Genomic DNA, 6,549 nt, shown 5'->3' on the forward strand with positions numbered 1-6,549 from the left:
AGGATGGGAAAAAATATATATCAAGCAAACAACAATCAAAAAAGAGGAGGAGTGGCAATATACATTTCTGACAAAATAGACTTTAAAGTTAAATCCACCAAAAACAATAAGGAAGAACACTATATATTGATTAAAGGGATAATATACCAGAAGGATATAACCATATTAAATATTTATGCACCCAATGACAGCGTTGCAAGATACGCAAAACAAACTCTAACAGCATTGAAAAGGGAGATAGACAGCTCCACAATTGCAGTAGGAGAATGCAACACACCACTTTTGGTGAAGGACAGGACATCCAGAAAGAAGCTCAATAAAGACATGGAAGATCCAAATGCCACAATCACCCAACTCGACCTTATGGACATATACAGAACAAGCCATCCAAAAGCAGCCAAGTATACATTCTTTTCTAGTGCACATGGAACATTCTCTAGAATAGACTACATATTAGGTCATAAAGCAAGTCTTAGCAGAATCCAAAACATCCAAATACCATAAAGCATCTTCTCTGACCATAAGGCCATAAAAGTGGAAATCAATAACAGAAAAAGCAGGGAAAAGAAATCAAACACGTGGAAACTGAACAATACCCTGCTCAAAAAAGACTGGGTTATTGAAAACATTAAGGATGGAATAAAGAAATTCACAGAATCCAGTGAAAATGAAAATACTTCCTATCAGAACCTTTGGGACACAGTGAAATAACCCAAATGAGAAATGAGATGGGTGATATCAGATTACTATGAAAAATTATACTCTAACAAATTTGAAAACCTAGAAAAAATGGATGAATTGCTAGAAACACACTACCTACCTAAACTAACACAAACAGAGGTAGAACAACTAAATAGACCCATAACAAAAGAAGAGATTGAAAAGGTAACAAAAAACTCTCAACAAAAATAAGCCCTGGCCCAGATGGCTTCACTGCAGTTTGACCAAACTTTAGAGAAGAATTAACACCACTACTACCAAAGGTATTTCAGAGCACAGAAAAGGATGGAATACTTCCAAACTCATTCTATGAAGCCAGCATATCCCTGATACCAAAACCAGGTAAAGGCACCACAAAAAAAGAAAATTACAGACCTATATCTCTTATGAACTTAGATGCAAAAAACTTCAACAAAATTCTAGCCAATAGAATTCAACACGTCAAAAAAATAATTCACCATGACCAGGTGGGATTCATACCAGGTATGCAGGGATGGTTCAACATTAGAAAAACAATCAATGTAATCCATCATATAAATAAAAAACAAGAACCACATGACTTTATCAATCGATGCAGAAAAGGCATTTGACAAAGGTCAACACTGATTCATGATAAAAACTCTCAGCAAAATAGGAACAGAAGGAAAATTCCTCTATATAAAAAAGGGCATTTATACAAAGCCAATAGCCAACATCATCCTAAATGGAGAGTCTGAAAGCACTCCCCTTGAGACAGGGAAACAGACAAGGATGCCGTTTATCACCACTCTTATTCAACATTGTGCTGGAGGTCCTGGTCAGAGCAATTAGACTAAAAAAAAAAAAAAAAATTAGGCTAGATAAAGAAATGAAGTGCATCTGGATTGGTAAGGAGAAGTCAAAGTATCTCTATTTGCAGATGACATGATCTTATACACAGAAAACCCGTAAGAAATCCTCAAGAAAACTACTGAAACTAATAGAAGAGTTCAGCAGAGTATTGGGATACAAGATAAACATACAAAAATCAGTTGGATTCCTCTACACCAACAAAAAGAACATCAAAGAGGAAATCACCAAACCAATACCATTTACAGTAGCCCCCAAGTAGATAAAATACTTAGGAATCAATCTTACTAGAGATGTAAAAGACCTATACACAGAAAACTACCAGACACTAATGCAAGACACCAGAAGAGACCCATATAAAGTGGAAAACATTCCTTGCTCATGCATAGGAAGACTTAACACTGTCTTCCTTAACTTAAAATGTCTATTCTACCAAAAGCCATCTATAGATACAATGCAATTCCAATCCAAATTCCAATGACATTTTTTAATGAGATGGAGAAATAAATCACCAACTTCATCTGGAAGGGAAAGAGGCCCTGGATAAGTAAAGCATTACTGAAAAAGAAGAACAAAGTGGGAGGCCTCACTCTGCCTGATTTTAGAACCTATTATACCACCACAGTAGTCAAAACAGCCTGGTACTGGTACAGCAACAGATACATAGACCAATGGAACAGAATTGAGAGTCCAGATATAAATAAATCCACATATAAGCAGTTGATAATTGACAAAGGCCCAAAGTCAGTTAAATCGGGAAAACACAGTCTTTTTAATAAATGGTACTGGATATCCATCTGTAAAAAAAATGAAACAAGACCCATACCTCACAGCATGCACAAAAATGAACTCAAAATGGATCAAAGACCTAAATATAAAATCTAAAACAATAAAGATCATGGAAGAAAAAAATAGGGACAATGCTAGAAGCCCTAATACATGGAATAAACAGTATAGAAAACATTACCAACAATGCAGAAGAGAAACTAGATAACTGGGAGCTCCTAAAAATCAAACACTTATGCTCATCCAGAGACTTCACCAAAAGAGTAAAAAGATTACCTACAGACCAGGAAAAAGTTTTTAGCTATGACATTTCCCATCAGCATCTGATCTCTAAAATCTACATGATACTGCAAAAACTCAACTACAAAAAGACAAACAACCCAATTAAAAAATGGGCAAAGGATATGAACAGACACTTCACTAAAGGAGACATTCAGGTAGCTAACAGATACATGAGGAAATGCTCACGATCATTAGCCATTACAGAAATGCAAATCAAAACAACAATTAGATTCCATCTCACTCCAACAAGGCTGGCATTAATCCAAAAAACACAAAATAATAAATGTTGGAGAGGCCATGGAGAGATTGGAACACTTATACACCGCTGGTGGGAATGTAAAATGGTACAACTACTTAGGAGATTGATTTGGTGCTTCCTTAAAAAACTAGAAATAGAACTACCATTTGATCTAGCGATTCCACTCTTTGGAATATATCCTAGAGAACTAAGAGCCTTTACATGATCAGATATATGCACACCCATGTTCATTGCAGCACTATTTAAAATAGCAAAAAGATGGAAGCAACCAAGGTGCTCATCAATGGATGAATGGACAAATAAATTATAGTATATTCACACAATGGAAAATGACCCATTGAAAAAGAACAATGATGAATCCCTGAAACATTTCATAATATGGAGGAACCTGGAAGGCATTATGCTGAGTGAAATTAGTCAGCTGCAAAAGGGTAAATATTGTATAAGACCACTATTATAAGAACTTGAGAAACAGTTTAAACAGAGAAGAGAATATTCTCTGATGGTTATGCAAGAGGGGAGGGAGGGAAGGAGGGAGAGGGGTTTTCACTAATTAGATAGAAGATAAGAACTATTTTAGGTGAAGGGAAAGACAACACTCAATACAGGAGACGTCAGTATAACTGGACTAAACCAAAAGCAGTTTCCCGTATAAACTGAACGCTTCAAAGGCCAGCATAGGAGGAGTGGGGGTTTGGGGACCCTGGTTTCAGGGGACATCTAAGTGAAATGGCATAATAAAATCTATTAGGAAAACATTTTACACCCCACTTTGGAGAGTGGCGTCTGGGGTCTTAAACGCTAGCAGGTGGCCATCTAAGATGCATCATTTGGTCTCAACCCACCTAGAGCAATGGAGAATGAAGAACACCGAAGACACAGGGCAATTACGAGCCTAAGAGACAGAAAGGGCCACATAAACCAGAGCCTACATCAGCCTGAGACCAGAAGAACTAGATGGTCTTCAGCTATAACTGATGACTGCCCTGACGGGGAACACAACAAAGAACCCCTGAGGAAGCAGGAGAGCAGTAGGTTGCAGACCCCCATTTCTCATAAAAAGACCAGACTTAATGGTCTGACTGAGACTAGAAGGACCCCGGAGGTCATGATCCCCAGACCTTCTGTTAGCCCGAGACAGGAACCATTCCTAAAGCTAATTCTTCAGACAGGGATTGGACTGGACTATGGGACAGACAGTGATATTGGTGAAGAATGAGCTTCTTGGGTCAAGTAGACACATGAAACTATGTTGGCATCTCCTGTCTGGAGGGGAGATGAGAGGGTACAGAGGGTCAGAAGCTGGCCGAATGGACATGAAAACAGAGAGTGGAAGGAAGGAGTGTGCTCTCTCATTACGGGGAGAGCAGTTAGAAATATATAAAACCAAAAAACCAAACCCAATGCCGTGGAGTCGATTCCGACTCACAGTGACCCTTCAGGACAGAGCAGAACTGCCCTATAGAGTTTCCAAGGAGCGCCTCGCAGATTCGAACTGCCGACCCTTTGTTTAGCAGCTGTAGCACTTAACCACTACACCACCAGGGTTTCCAGGAGTATATAGCACGGTGTTTATAAATTTTTGTATGAGAGTACGACCTGATTTGTAAACCTTCACTTAAAGCACAATAAAAATGTTAAAAAAAAGAATCACAAAGAATGGGAATTCCAGAACACTGAATTGTGCTCATGCAGAATCTGTCCACCGTGGGTGACCCTGCTGGTATTTGAAATACCAGTGGCACAGCATCATAGCACTATGCAAACCACCACAGTATGACAAACTGACAGATGAGTGGTGGCCTCAATAGGTAGTAGCTATAATATTAAACCTCAGCACCCAATGGACAGCCAGGCACAGAGAAGGCACTAGGACATGTCTGTTGTTTTTTGTTTGCTCGATCTTTGTTTTCTATGAGAACTTCATCGGGTTTTCCCCTGCAGCTTGGACACAGATGTGCCCTCCCAAAGAACAAGATCTGCAGACTTTTCCTTCCTGTGCAGGTCAATGCTCTGGGCCAAATGGAATCCCAGCCCTTCCAGCCAGCTCCAGAAGTCAGAGCTCTAATTCACTCTGAAAGGGCTTCAGCACCACCCCTGTGAGATCCTTAAATGTTTTATGAGCTCCCTGAAATGCTCAGATAATTAAAAACACTTTCTTAATTTAATAGCTTGGCTTAATGAAACCAGGACTTTATGTTTTATTTGGAAAGGGGTGAACATCCCAGTCACACTTATTAATATTTTTAAGAGTATGCCCAGTTGTGTGCAGGGGTTGAGGGAAATCATTGCTTCAAGGGGTAGGGGGGAGAAGCAAGCATTCCTGAGTCTCTGACAAGTCTCAGGCTTATTAGAGCTCATTATATCCATGAGCCTGAGAACTGGAACTAGCAATCAGCACATATGACATGGCAGGCTATTATTAAGGAGGCCACTTATTATAGAAACATGGAGTTATCAATAAAAGTAGTTCGAGCAGGCCCCCAAGGTCCGACATGATTACCTGTGCTATCCAGGTGGTCACTTCAAAGGCCAGCATGGAGAGCAGAGTGCTCTGAGAGTAGTTTTCTGTCAAGTCCAATAAGCATGACCCTCCTGGGAGGAAGATGCCATGATTCAAACAGGTCGAATATAAACTCTCCTGGATCCTGCGGATGGAGGTGTCAGTGAGTTCCAAGGCCTCCAGAAAGTGAGGTCCTTTAGACAGACCTGCTTCCTGCTTTCCAGTAGTGGTGACATGCTATAGTGGAAAGAGTATGGACTTCAAGATCAGATGCAGGGGTGCGCTGAGCTGGCCTGCATCTGCTCATGAGAGCAAAGGGTGTACCTCTCTTCCCATAGCTTAAAATCAGCTGTTGAGGGAGAATTTATACCATGGGAATGGGTAAACACTATAAAAAATGGCTGGATGTTTCTACTGGAGAACGAGTTGTTAAACATTCACCAGCACAGCACTACATGTAGGTACAAATGCTGGTCGGTCAATTGGAAATATGACCATAGGCAATTTACTTAACTTTCCTAAACCTTAGTTTCCCTGATGATTAAAAAAGGAGGTGAAACACTTTCCATATAATATGGCTTTGTTTTTCTCCATAGCCCACACACCACCTGACATTATGATAAACATGCATGTTTATGTGATAAATATGCATGTTTACGTTGTTATTGTGCTGCTGTTGTTTTGTCTTTCTCCAATATACATAAGCTCTTTCATTCATTGAAAAAAAAGTTTATTGAGTACCTACTATGTTCCAGATACTATTCTAGTTACTGGAATACAGCAGTGAACAAAATAGACCAAAGTCTCTATCCTCATGGAATACATAAACAACAGTAAGCAACGCTGTGTAAAGGGACTGCATGTCAGATGGTGGAAAGTACTACATGAAAAACAAAGTCAGGCAGGTGATAGCGCAGATTAGAGTAAGAAGGAGGCATTGCAATTTTAACTAGAGTAGCTGAAGGGCCTCCCTGAGGTGACGTTTGAGTCTGCAAGAAATGAGGACGTGAGCCAGGGGCCATATGAGGAAGAGTATCCCAGACAGAGGAGAGGGCAAACAGACAGCATTGTGCCTAGACTGTTTGAGGAATCACAAGCGGGCCACTGTGGTTGGAGCAGAGGGTTCAAGGGCAAGTGTAGGAGAAGATAAGAACAGCAACAGAGGCCAGAT

Source organism: Elephas maximus, chromosome 21, assembly GCF_024166365.1.
Source record: "Elephas maximus indicus isolate mEleMax1 chromosome 21, mEleMax1 primary haplotype, whole genome shotgun sequence".
Taxonomy (NCBI): domain Eukaryota; kingdom Metazoa; phylum Chordata; class Mammalia; order Proboscidea; family Elephantidae; genus Elephas; species Elephas maximus.